General features: G+C 40.4%; 1 long non-coding RNA gene across 1 annotated transcript in view; it reads right to left on the bottom strand.

Annotated features, from left to right (window-relative positions):
* Positions 1–5,216: 5,216 nt before the first annotated feature.
* Positions 5,217–13,991, bottom strand: part of LOC122732340 — a 49,756-nt gene continuing 40,981 nt past the window's right edge. Inside the window, exons 2-3 of the long non-coding RNA XR_006353617.1 lie at positions 9,973–10,019; positions 5,217–5,714 (exon numbers count right to left, since the gene is read on the bottom strand). This is a non-coding gene — a long non-coding RNA (uncharacterized LOC122732340). The remainder of the gene's footprint in view (positions 5,715–9,972; positions 10,020–13,991) is intronic.

Genomic DNA, 13,991 nt, shown 5'->3' with positions numbered 1-13,991 from the left:
GTATATATATATATAAAAGATTTAAGAGTTCTGCTTTCTATGGTATTTTGAAGTTATAGCCTACAGGTATCAAGGTAATGGAAACCCTTGGGCCTGTTTGTTGAAGATAGAATTGGATAAAGCTGTAAACAATATGTGAGGGGCACTCATGATATAATTTTATTGAAATTTTAGTAGGACCTCAGGAGTGGATCTATTGGAGAAGTGCCCTGGAGACAAGACATCTTCCAGACTGCCCCAAGGAAAGTGGTTCCAGAGACTGGACGGCTATATGGGACATCTGAGATCCACAATGAAATTGCTAACTGAATGGACACTGGGGGTTCCTATACATTCCTAGGGGAAGAGTGTTGCTATTATATCATCCAGTCTGGTATTATAGAACAGAAGGTCTGGGATATAAGGAGGTGAGCACACTCACAGATCCTGAGGAGCCAGGACTTCTTCAGCACCTTCTCTTCCTGTCTTTGGACATGGCTAACCCCGTTTTGGGGCCCCTCAGCTGTTATCCTCCTCTTTGCCCTGTTTGGTCCCTGTATATACCATGTCCTGTCCCAGCTAATTTGGGACTCTGTAGCAAACTCTATGAAGGCCCATCTCTTTGCTATGTATTCCTATCAAACTTTACCAGGCCTAAGAGGCTACACCCCAGGGCATGCCCCCTATGATGGATGATGCTTTAGACTTATCAGTGATAACATCAACGGGGTGGGGGCAGGGGAATGATGTAGAAAATCACTCATAGCCTCAGATCTTGTCTATATCAAACAGACCCTGGCCTGGCTGTGTTCCAAGCTGCAGCTGCAGGCCTGTAATCTCTCTCTGCTTTCCAAACTTGTCTGTCTCAGACAGGCTCTGGCCTTGAGGTACCCCAGCTGCAATGCCAGGCCTCCGTTAACACTACCCCAGCTGCAACACCAAGTATCCCTTAACCCTCTCTTAATGGTACCCCAGCTGCAACAACAAGCCTTCCCTAACCACTAGGGGCCACTATGCATCCTTCGTTCAGTGAATAATTGACCTCATCTTCATTTGATAAACTTGCCACTATACCACAACATCTACTCTTTTTGTATATAACCAGGTGGGCTACAAGACTCACCGCCCATTGTTGGAGGACTGAAACCCCCCTTGGGCCCATGAATAATAAACTCTCTCTCCACCTTGAGTACCTGGCTGAGTACTTTCTGTGTCAATTGTGCTGTAACAGTGGCTTGCCAAGGGTCACATGCTAAGTGTATGCCTGAAGCCAAATTTGAACTCAGGTCTTCTTACCTTTAAATGTAGGGTTCTCTCCACTGTGTCACCTCATTCAGGAATGACTTCACAGAATATGAACTCTATAATTATTTGTTAAATAAATATCCCTGAGGTCAGCAAGGTACAGTTCATTTTAAGATGAACCCCCTTCAGGTCACGTCAACCAATGGAAATGAATGATGCTATCCAATTAGCTTTGAGCAATGTGTAAGAGCCTCCCCTAGGGAAGGAGGAACTGGAGTGGACTGTAGCAGGCTTGCATTGTCTCTCTTTCTGGCTCCCAGGACCTGCTTGAAAGAGCCACACATTCTTTTCTCTCTCTCTAGGTAATACAGGGCTTCTGAACTCTACTTGGAGTCATGTGCTCTCTCTCTCTCTCTCTTAGAGATAATATGGTGCTGGGGTTTTTTTGGCTTGTGTTAAATGTGGTCAATGCTCTCCTAACATTAATATGATTTAATAAACGCTTATTACCTAAATGGGCACAATAGCCATTAGTTTATTAGTAGCAATATATATCTTAGAAGCCCCAGTCAAGTTCCCCAGTAATTTAGAACAGAGACAGGCTGGTCCCCAATATTTCAAAGGACACACAAACCAACCTCTGTATCTAAAGGAAGCTTGAAACAAAACTTGTCTTAACAATGACATGGGGGGGCAGCTAGGTGGCACAGTGGATAAAGCACTGGCCCTGGATTCAGGAGGACCTGAGTTCAAATCCAGCCTCAGACACTTAACACTTACTAGCTGTGTGACCCTGGGCAAGTCACTTAACCCCAATTGCCCTGCAAAAACAAAAACAAAACAAACAAACAACAACAATGACATGGGCTCAATTTACCAAAAACAAAACAAAATAAAACAAAAATAAAACTTGCCAAATCTGGGCTAATTTTTAAAACCCATATAACCAGAAATATGTTCAACCTGGGCGTAGGCTTATGATACGCTAGTTACAAATCATTCATATATATTCATTGTGATGTTTCTCAAGTAAAAGCTTTTTAAGGCTAGTTACCATTCTTTGTGTGGACTTGGAAATTATTAAAGTTAGAGCTTTTGAAAAATTCTATAATTCAGTTTTTTCATAATTTTGTTTTACCTTTCCTCTAGTTAGTCTCTGTTAGGGATTACTTTATAGCATTCATTGTGGTTTTACTATATTGCAAATATTTATAACATTTTCTATTGATGGTAACAGCTCTCATTTATAGTTAGCAGTTATATAAGGCTTATAAGTAAACAAATACCTCTAAATGTTTAAAGTCAGTCTGCTGTTTTATAAAAAACAAACAAAAACTACTATTCATTTACCTAATAAGTTTCCTTCCTCCTCTACTGATTAAGGGAAAATCCATCCCAAATCATAAAAAAACAGTCTAAATCAGAATTTGAAAGTTTACTATAATATGATTGAAAAAATCTCTCTCTCTCTCTCTCTCTCTCTCTCTCTCTCTCTCTCTCTCTCTCACACACACACACACACACACACACACACACACACACACACACACACTGAGCATGTAAAAATTTACACAGCAGGTAAAAACTTTGGCAAATCTCTCTGTTCTGTTGACTCTTCAAATTCCTTCTAACAATGGTATGACAAACACAAGTTGCTCTGCTTGACTTCTTTAGGTCAGAGGAACTATCAGAGATGACAGAACAGAAGGTACAGCTGCAGGAAGAAGCCTGGGCAGTCACTTGGTGTGACTGACCTCTCTGCCCTTAAGAACCAGTGGTAGCAGTTCAGAATTAGCCAAGTGCTTTGTCAGGTTACCCTTGATTATCACTAGATGGCTACAGCCAAAAGTAATTTTAAAAACTGAGTCACCATGTTTTTGGAGGAAACATGCTGAGCCAGGAAAAGAGGGATAAACAGGCAAGGCTCTAGATAGAGAAATGTAAAAGAGTTTTGAAGAAAAAAATATATACCTCCTTCTGAAAAACGTGATTCCCAGTTTCCTTTTATGAAATTACTTCTAAAATGTTACCTATCTGTGCACCCTGAACTCACAAACTTTGTTGTGGCTATTTCTGTATCATTTATTAAAAAGACAATATTTGGGGGGCAAGTAGGTAGTGCAGTGGATAGAGGACTGGCCCTGGATTCAGGAGGACCCAAGTTCAAATCCAGCCTCAGACACTTACTAGCTGTGTGACCCTGGGCAAATCACTTAACCCCAATTGCCCTGCAAAAAAAAAAAAAAGACAATATTTGTCATGATTTTATTTTACTGTTACTTGTATGTGTTTTATTTCCCTCTATTAAATTATAAGTTACCAGAAGGCAGGGACTTTATCTTATTTGTCTTTCCATCTCCCCAACTGCTAAGCAACATTGTATATTCTTTACACATAGTAAATGTTGTTAAAAGAATCAATCACAATGCCTACATCTTTTCCATTAAAGTCTTGTGGTGAATAGCCTTTTGGGTCAATACAATAACTTTTTGATATGACAGGAGTCACTTTAATTAAAAAAAATACACTACTAATCACTTTGGAAATGGAATAAAAAGATGGCAAGATGAGACAAAGAACAATATGCTGTCTACTCAAAATGGGTTTGGATTCACTGCTCGAGGTGACCTCTGAGCTAAATGAACATACCAATGTTCTCCAAATAGTAAGTAACCCAGTCAAGGTTCTCTGTGACCTTCATTATCCCACTTTGGACTGCCTCTGGCTGAGGCTCTCTACTCTATGCTGAAGGGATCTGTGTCAGGAATAATGACAGAAAGACGTAAGTGAGCCAGAACAGAAAGCTTGAAGGATAGCAATAACATTTTAACATGAAAACTGCTTGTGAATAAATTATAGCACTGGAGCATATATGCAGATACAAAGGGAGTATTTATTTTGTGCTCTTCCAGCCACTGAATATAACTTGGCAGAACCCTGGGGATAGCCCTATGGTATTGGCACAATGTGCAGAAGGCAAACTTTGGTTCGAGGTGAGCTCAATCCAACAGAGCACAAGAAGTGAAAAAGTGCCCACAAGTAGAGAGAGAACTCTAAGAGGCCTCCACTCACCAGAAAAAAAATGCTTCCTTGAATCTCTTCTCCCAAGCTTCTGCACTCTGGCCCCAGGTCACCAACTATGGTTTTGTGTCTATTTTAAGGCTCTCCAAAAGAAGAAGCCAAGAACTGTTGTGTTGATTTAATTTTGATTTCTTTCTTGTAAATAATTCTCTTGTCATACAGACATTGAGAAAATTACTCTCCATACTCTTTAATAAGGAAATTACTTTTTTTTTTTTGTCAGGCAATTGGGATTAAGTGACTTGCCCAAGGTCACACAGCTAGTAAGTGTTAAGTGTCTGAGGCTGGCTTTGAACTCAGGTCCTCCTGACTCCAGGGCCAGTGCTCTATCCACTGTGCCACCTAGCTGCCCCCATACTCTTTAATAAGGAAGAGAACATGGCTTCTCAAAAGTTTATCATATGTATGAATAAATCTACGAAAAGCAAAACTAAAATACCGAATAATATTCAACTGAAACTGAAAAAGTACAAGGACTCCCTTCATTGCCAGCAGGTTACATTCCTGGAAAGGGGATTTTAAGTCAACATTATTTATGTAGAGTCTATTTTTTCCAGAATAATAATAATAAGCAGTATCCTGAATTTGAGAACTGATAGCCAATGTAGTTTTTTTAAATGAGGCCATTGGGGTTAAGTGACTTGCCGAGAGTCACACAGCTAGTAAGTGTCAAGTGTCTGAGGCTGGATTTGAACTCAGGTCCTCCTGACTCCAGGGCCAGTGCTCTATCCACTGCGCCACCTAGCTGCCCTGCTCTGTCATCATGTTTTGTTTCACCCTGTCCAAGTCTCAGATCATTTGCTTAAATGGCGGCCAAACTCAAAGGCACACAGTGCTGAGGACTCAGGCCCAAATGTATTTTTTATTGTTCTGTGGTTAGTGACCATGCCTTAATCTGAACCTTTTATCTTCTCCAGCACCAAGAATGTTGCTTTACACATGGTAAGTAATTGATATTTAATACATTGAATGGAATTCAGAAATTAATGCAAATACCAACATAAAGCTTTTAAAAGTGCATATCAACTAATTTTTAAAGGCAGTAGTCATTAAATACATGCACAGTACACTCTACATACAGCATCAGTGTTCCATACAAAGCTGTTAGCTGAATTTCTTTTTTAAATTTGTCTCTGATTACTGCAACAAATCAAAGGATGAAAGAACTCCTATCAGGGTCATGGCACTGAGAATGCTTTTGGGGGTAAATTTTGACAGGTATCTTGGAGGAGACTTCTTTGAGAGGCTTAGGGTCACCTGATGGCTTCTGGAAAAACTGATCCAAGGATGTCTTTTCATTTGGCGTGCAATTATGCAGGAAGATTATGCACAACATTATTTCCAGAGCACACTGGAGGACCACATGCTTCTGTTCTTCTGTAAATACCAACATCAGAATTCTTAGATCACTGTGGAGTTGAGAGAAATGAAGAGGTCCTCAGAAGGCCATGACTGTCACGTATAACTGATGCAGTTTATGATGCAAAGAGATGCTGGGCAAATTACACTGGAGGGATAGAACATTTGACTTATAGCCTGAATCAAACAGGATCACATGCATAAAAGGGAAGTCAAAAATGTAGTGGCCTACACTAGTAGTGCAGTATTTGGACTAAATCAACAAGCCCAAAATGATCAATTCTGACATATATGGTAGATCTATAATCCCTGTATTAAGCAATGGCAGAATGGAATTAAGGTCTGTTTTACTGCTCTGTTAACTCATTTTTTTTCTTCTGTAACAGACAGAGGTAATAAGGACCAAATGGCTAGCTTTGTGGTGGTGGTGGTGGTGTTTTTTTCCCTGAATTATAAAGTAGGAAATCTTTCTGCTACCTTAAGTTGCCATGTCATCATCACTGGCAGCTTTACCTTGCCCTCTTGTAATCCAAGATCTGCCTTTGAAATGCACAAGGTAAAAGTCAATTTTCCAGCCTTTGCTCTGTCATCATGTTTTGTTTCACCCTGTCCAAGTCTCAGATCATTTGCTTAAATGGCGGCCAAACTCAAAGACACACAGTGCTGAGGACTCAGGCCCAAAACCTATGAAAAAGTCTTACCATCCCAGCCATAAGTATCGTATATTACCTCCTAAGACTACATTGCACCACCATGAGAATACTTTTCTCTCTTTAATCAACCATTTTTAAAGCTCAAATAGGCAATCTAACTATGAAGTAATGAGACTCAAACACAGACACAAACATACTAGAGTGTATGCATCTAAACAACTATTGTCCTTCAAAATACTCACCTTGGGAAGTTATGTATTTACCTCCAACATAAAATCACGGCTCAAAACTTTAGGTGAATTCTGAGGTTGTTTACTAAACACATAAGAAATTCACTTTCATTTTTTTTTTTTTTGGTCATCATGGAACACTCTCCCTTGGCACACTAAATTTATCATATGTGGTTCTGCCCTTTTCTTACTCTGGTTTAGCAAACAGATTTCCAATGTTTTTAAAAAGAAAACGTGAAAACTGTAGAGTTTAAAAAAAAACTTATTTCATGACAAATGGTCTATGCTATTTAGGTATCATTACTATAACAGTTTCTACTGGGAAATATATTAGCCCTGTACTCCTCAAAAAACGAATATTTACCTATGACTGGTATTTCTAAAAAACTGACGTAAGACTTAAATACACACATTTGCCACTATTTGTCAAATACTCTTTAGAGTAACCCTTAAAAAGTATTTTTTTAAACACGAAGGGGACATTATCACCAATTTCAGCTATTCATCATCCTTTCCCACCAAAATTGGGGTCCCACTTTACAAAAAGGTGGTTTATTTTATGTAAGTTGGAAAAATTCAAATCAGAGACCCGATCCATGAAGAGGAATACCTATTATATATTTTTATTGTTTTTTTTTTCCCGAGGCAATGAGAGTTAAGTGACTTGCCCAGGGTCACACAGCTAGTAAGTGTCAAGTGTCTGAGGCCGAATTTGAACTCAGGTACTCCTGAATCCAGGGCCGGTGCTTTATCCACTGCGCCACCTAGCTGCCCCCATTATATATTTTTAAAAAACAGATGATACATGTGATGTCAAGTTTCTTTGAACTCTGTGAAAGGAACATGTTCTCATATCCCAGTATTATTATTCAATGAAGAGTCCTCAACTTTTGAACAGTAAAGTCACTTTTAATGTCAGGCAATCACAATGAAAACTAACAAAAATGATTATTTGCTTGAATTTATCCAGAACATCTATTTAAAAGACCTCAACATCCCTTCCATAGATTTTAAACACTTTCACATAAATTACACTTTAAAACGTCATGGATCGGGGCAACTAGGTGGTGCAGTGGATAGAGCACCGGCCCTGGAGTCAGGAGGACCTGTTTTCAAATCCGGCCTCAGAGACTTAACACACACTTACTAGCTGTGTGACCCTGGGCAAGTCACTTAACCCCAATTGCCTCACTAAAAAAAAACAAAAACAAAAACGTCATGGATCCATGATTTCATTATGGATTCCATGTAGGTCAGGAACTCTTAAGCTGGGGCCCATGCTCTCGTTATTTTGATAATTATGCTTCAGTATAATTGGTTTCCTTGCAAAATTTATGTATTTCATTTTATGCACTTAAAAATAGGATTCTGAGGAGTCCACAGACGTCACCAGGCTGTCAAAGAAGGCTATGACACAAAAATGGTGAAGAACCCCTGATCTAACAGCACACCTTTTCATATTCTCCATATTTAGGTAGTTTAGTCTTTTTTTATGGCAGAGCTACAATCTGTCACTTGCTTATATCAGAAGTCTTCCTAAATTACCCACCACAACTTGCAGTACCACTGAAAACTCAGAATCCAACACTGCATCCAAACGACAATAAGAAAAAGACTGGCGGGGCAGCTAGGTGGCGCAGTGGATAGAGCACCGGCCCTGGATTCAGTAAGACTGAGTTCAAATCTGGCCTTAGACACTTAACAATTACTAGCTGTATGACTGTGGGCAAGTCACTTAACCCCAATTGCCTCACCAAAAAAAAAAAAAAAAGAAAGAAAAAGAAAAAGACTGGCAAGCTGAGTTATACACTTCAGAAAAAAGGTGGAATTTCTCCCTTAGCTTCACAATTTTCCTGTGAAACACTGAATGGCAAAGCCTTACTTTCACTGACTGATAGAAATGACAATTCAATACCCAAACCATTTATTGCCTGACAATGTAAAATCTCCAAGAGCAATTCTAGTTTTTTAAGTCATCACAACTCATTTAAGAATTTCCTTGCAGGAGAAACAATAACATCCTTGCGTCCTAAATTATTTCCTATCAAGTATTTTTCAAAAAATCCTAATATTTTAGTTTTCGGGTTTTTTTTTCTTTTTTGCAGGGCAATGGTGGTTAAGTGACTTGCCCAGGGTCACACAGCCAGTAAGTGTCAAGTGTCTGAGGCCGAATTTGAACTCAGGAGCTCCTGAATCCAGGGCCAGTGCTTTATCCACTGCGCCACCTAGCCGCCCCCCATTTTTGTTTTTTTTTTTAAAGTGAGGCAATTGGGGTTAAGTGACTTGCCCAGGGTCACAGCTAGTAAGTGTTAAGTGGCTGAGGCTGGATTTGAACTCAGGTACTCCTGAATCCTGGGCCGGTGCTCTATCCACTAAGCCACCTAGCTGCCCCTAAATCCTAATATTTTAAAGGCAATAATTGCCACTTTTCCATTAGGCAAGAAAGATAATGTCATCAGGTGGCATAAACACTTAGTCTTTAGGGTAACCCTTAAAAAACGATTTTTTAAAAACTCAGAACTCAGATTATTAGTGAGAAAATATTCAACCTAAAAATAACTGTATAAAAAGTCATTCCAATTTGCCTCTGCAATTAAAAAAATACAAGCAAAGTGACTTGCCAAGAGTCCCACAGTTTAGGAACTGTGTGAAGCAGCATCTGAAATCAGATCTTCCAGTGTCTAAGTGTAGCATTTGATCTACTATGTAAGAGATACTTGGCTGGGGCAGCTAGGTGGCGCAGTGGATAGAGCACTGGCCCTGGATTCAGGAGTACCTGAGTTCAAATCCGGCCTCAGACACTTAACACTTACTAGCTGTGTGACCCTGGGCAAGTCACTTAACCCCAATTGCCTTACTAAAAAAACAAAAAAAACAAAACAAAACAAAAAAAGAGATACCTGGCTTTGTTCATCCTCCCACTTTACTCAAAGTGGCCACTGCTCATAGAGTATGGTAACCCCTTTCCCAAATAACTCCTAGCAAAGTTGGAAACCAAGGACAGAAGGAAAAAAATTAAAGGATTTTTTGAAAATAGATCTATATAGTAGCCACATGATCCCTAAACCTCATCTGTCAAAATCTCTTATTAAAAAGTACTTCTTTAAAATTTAGAAAAATCATTTTCACATTTGCTATGAAATGCTTCAAGTACTAATCACAGTAAGCAATTTTATAATACATGAAGGCAAAGCTTCTGTATAAGAATGAAAACTACTGTACTTTGAGGCTTTTCACCCACTGGTCTTTTGTACCACCTAGTGCTGCCTGATCCCATCACATTTAGTGAAATCTTTTCTTCTCGAGACTACAGGCCTCATGGATAACTGCCTAGCACATAAGCTTCTTCATTGGCCATTTATGTTCACCTTTATGTATACCACAGAAGACCAGCACCATTGTTAACATGAATGTGTAATACCGACCTTCACTGGTCTTGATAGTGCTGGAAACACAAGCACTCCACTCTGTCCTGTTGATAAGAATATTGGAAAAGAAATTAGTGATAACCTAAATGCTTATGATTTTTAAGGGTTTCTATAGGAATTGAAATATTTTTTACCATTTTTGAATCCTGCATGCATCCTTTTCAAAGAAGCATGTCATATTATTCTGCCCCTTCATACAAAGGTTAATTAATAATGTTTAGCAAAGTGTAACGGCACCATTTCTGTCTGACTTCAATTACCATTTGTGGACCCGACATTCACACAGTCTCCCATGTTCATGACCTGAAGCTTATCTTTGACTCTTTCCTCTCCCCCCCAATTCTCCCAGGCAAAGGGACCAAACCCTATAGATTCCATCTCTGCAATATCCCTTACTGCCTCTCCTTTGCTCTGGATTATGATGGCCACCCATGGGGACAAATCCTCATCACCGGCACTCCTGCAATAACCTTCTTACAGTTCTTCTATCGCCATCATTCATTCCATAGCTGAAATAGCTTCTCTTACTTATCAAGTCATACCATTCACCCACTCAAAAAAAAGTATCAAATGAAAAAAAAAAATTGAGTGACTCTCTTTTGTCTAATGAGTAAAGTTGAAACTCATCTGCCTGGCATTCTAGGCTTTCTACAATCTAGTGCTACTCTATCTAGGTAACTCTCATATAACTCCTCTACATATACTCTTCCCAGCCAAGTAAGGCTGGTGCAGCTCCCCACTCCTATCTCAACATGCCCTACACTCTCAAGTACCTGGACCTTTTTCAGACAATGTTACATAGGCACAGAATGAATCCTCCTTTTTTTATCTGATCAAATTTCTGCTTTAACTAGCCTAACTTGAAACTCCCTCTAAGGAAATATCCTTCTCCACCACCCATGCATCCGTAGTCAATAACAGTGACGAGTCTATGGAGATCTTGTCCCTTACTAACCCTAATACTCTTCATGTAGCAGGAATTTAAATGTTCGTTATGGATTAATATTTAAATTCCTCAAAGAGAAAAAGCATGCAATAAAATATTATGTTAAGAGCAAGCAGCTGAATGTGTGTTACTCTTTAAAACTTGGAGGCTGGTGTGTGAGTTCAGAAGGGGAAGAAGGGCGACATGGAGGTAAAGAACTGAGAAAGAAAGAAAAGGAGATCACAGGCCTGAGATCTAGAAGGAATTTCTGCGGTTATCTAGTCCGACTCTAGCAAACAAAGATCCTGGGAAATTAAAAGGTGAAGGTGAATAAAGTAGGAAGGACTATTTAAGGAATGTTACAAAAAGCTTAACACAGACAGGACTGAGTTAATTTGGTAGGGACAACTTGATATATTCAATCCAATTTGATTCGACAAACATTTTTTAAATGCCTACTATGTGTCAGGCACTGTACCAAGAGTTATTGTTTATCCTTCATTCTCAAAGACCAGTAACATCAGGAAGGTGATGTCAAGACTGGCAAGTGAAGGCATATAAAACGAAGACTCTGGGAGGAGCTTACTGCTCCACCTTTCAGTCACAGGGCAAATGTAATTGAGGGTGAGTTGAGGTGCTAGAGTCATAAACCCTTGTAAGGATTTTCCCAGAGAAGTCAGGAAGATGGGATTCGAATTTCAGCTTTATCCCGTAGGTGCCCTTGCACAAATCAGATTCTCTAGGCCTCAGTTTCCTCACTGACAAACGTGATAATATCAACTCTGCCTAACTTATAAAACTGTACAAGGATCAAGACAAGCAAAAGGCCAATACAAAATATAAAACACCATGAAAACAAAAGGTATTTTAGCTACCACCTTAGTATAAACTTGGGGTGAATGAATGAAAAGGTATTTATTTAAAAATCACTATGTGCCAAGCACTGAGGCTATAAACAGAAAAAAAGGAGATGGTGCAGCTTTTTAGAACTCATTCTAATCAGAAGAGACAACACATACAAGAGAATTCAGCTGCTGGGAGGGGAGCAGGGCCTGGGGTCTTCAGTATGTAACTGGGAGTCAGCAGTTCCTAGAAGAGTAGCTTAAAGCAAGTGGCAAAGACCATAGGACCCCATGACAGTAAAGACCAGTGATCTTCTATCTCACCAGGACTGATGACTCCCAATGTATCCAGTTGGTGAGAGCGGTCATGTCACTCTTCCCCACCAGCTGCCTGATGGGGTCTGAGCAGGGTTAGGGCGGGGTAAAGGAGGAGGCCTAAAGGGAAAGCAGCTCCTCCTGGCAGCTCTTCCAGCCCAGCCCTAGGGTTAGATACAAGCCTCATTTAGCCATGGTTTGGTCTCTGGATGGCTCAGAGTGTAAACAGCACCAGAAACTATGAGGGTCTTCCCCTCCCCAATTCATTGATTGATTTAGACTAGGTAAAAGAGGCCATTCTTCCCTTATTTCTTACCTATCCTTAATCACTGAAGGGGCATTGCCTCGGGCAAACTGAGACCTGATAAAGACTTTTTAGCTAAGGCCAAAGTCTCCCAATGCAACCAGGCCACATTTCAAGTTGTCCTCATGTATATCTTGCCACTGGACCCAGATGGCTCTGGAGGAGAGATTGAGGAAGGTGACTTTGCATAGCCCTCCCTCACCTCAATCCAATTCACAGCAAGTCATGACATCACCTCCCTGACATCATGGTCTTCTTCAGCTTGGAATAATGAGCACATGTGACAATCCTGGATGTAGCTCCCTCCTGTTCCCACTTCTAGTCTCTGTTTCTCTCTGAACCATGTTCCACATAGCTAACAAATCCATCAGTATAAAGCAGAAGTACTGCCCCATCACTCTCCTCGCTCAAGAAGCTCTAGGATAAGACACCAACTTTTCTGCTGATCATGTAGCACCTCTGTTTTTGTTTTTGTTTTGTGGGGCCATTGGGGTTAAGTGACTTGCCCAGGGTCACACAGCTAGTAAGTGTTAAGTGTCTGAGGCCAGATTTGAACTCAGGTCCTCCTGACTCCAGGGCCGGTGCTCCTAGCTGCCCCATCGTCTCTGTTTTAAAGCCATTCCTAAGCTACCTCTGGGCCTCCCTTCCAGGCTCACTGCATATCACTCCTTGGCACACTGTATTAGCCCAGGCAAATTGGTTGATTTGCTGTTCCCCAGAGATGACAAGCTTCTATCTCGATGCCTTTTCACTCCTATCTTCCTACTGATAGAGGAGGCAAAAAGGGGTTAACAGAGAAACTGAGGTTTGAGTCCTTATGAATAATGCCTAAAAGGGTTAACAGAGAAACTAACCAAACCAGTTTGTCCCTACCAACCCTCACCAGCAACAGAGACTGTAACTAGGGACCATTAACCATTACTGGCCATCAATATCCCGAAATGACAGGTCTAAGTAAAGAGAGATCATGAACACAGAGACCCTCCGGCTTTGACAAGTTTAAGCATGTCTTTAGGAACACTCTCAGAGAAGGCCAAATGTGTCCTTAGGTTCACCTTATGATCAAAAACACACCTCCAAGGAAAATGGTACCCACCTCAGAGGTTGTCTTAGGACCCCAGGAAGTCCAAATGAGCATAAGCCCTCCCATGAACCTCCCACAAGGAGGAGATTAGGATAATGAGGAGATAACTTACTTTTTCTCACTATAAATATAACCATTTTCATCCCCCTATTCAAGATACCTATCTCCATGGTGCTCTCCCTGTGGTCAGCAGTCTTTCAATAAAACTTGGGAAACTGAGTCACTAAGTCTTGTAATTCTTTGGGATGCCTCATGATCAATTTGATTAACTCCATCCCCCACATCACTACCTTCTAAAACAGTCTCCCTTTTCCCTTTTTTTTTTTTTTTTTTTTTAGTGAGGCAATTGGAGTTAAGTGACTTGCCCTGGGCCACACAGCTAGTAAGTATTAAGTGTCTGAGGCCGGATTTGAACTCAGGTACTCCTGACTCCAGGGCTGGTGCTCTATCCACTGCGCCACCTAGCTGCCCCTCCCTTTTCCCTTCTGCCTCTTAGAACCCCAAGCATTTTTCAAGGGGTAGAGAAAGTGTCATTTCCTGCATAAA

The sequence above is a fragment of the Dromiciops gliroides genome, chromosome 6 (genome assembly GCF_019393635.1).
Source record: "Dromiciops gliroides isolate mDroGli1 chromosome 6, mDroGli1.pri, whole genome shotgun sequence".
Taxonomy (NCBI): Eukaryota; Metazoa; Chordata; class Mammalia; order Microbiotheria; family Microbiotheriidae; genus Dromiciops; species Dromiciops gliroides.
Note: the sequence above shows the minus strand (reverse complement) of the source record. Positions and strands in the feature narration are given on the sequence as shown.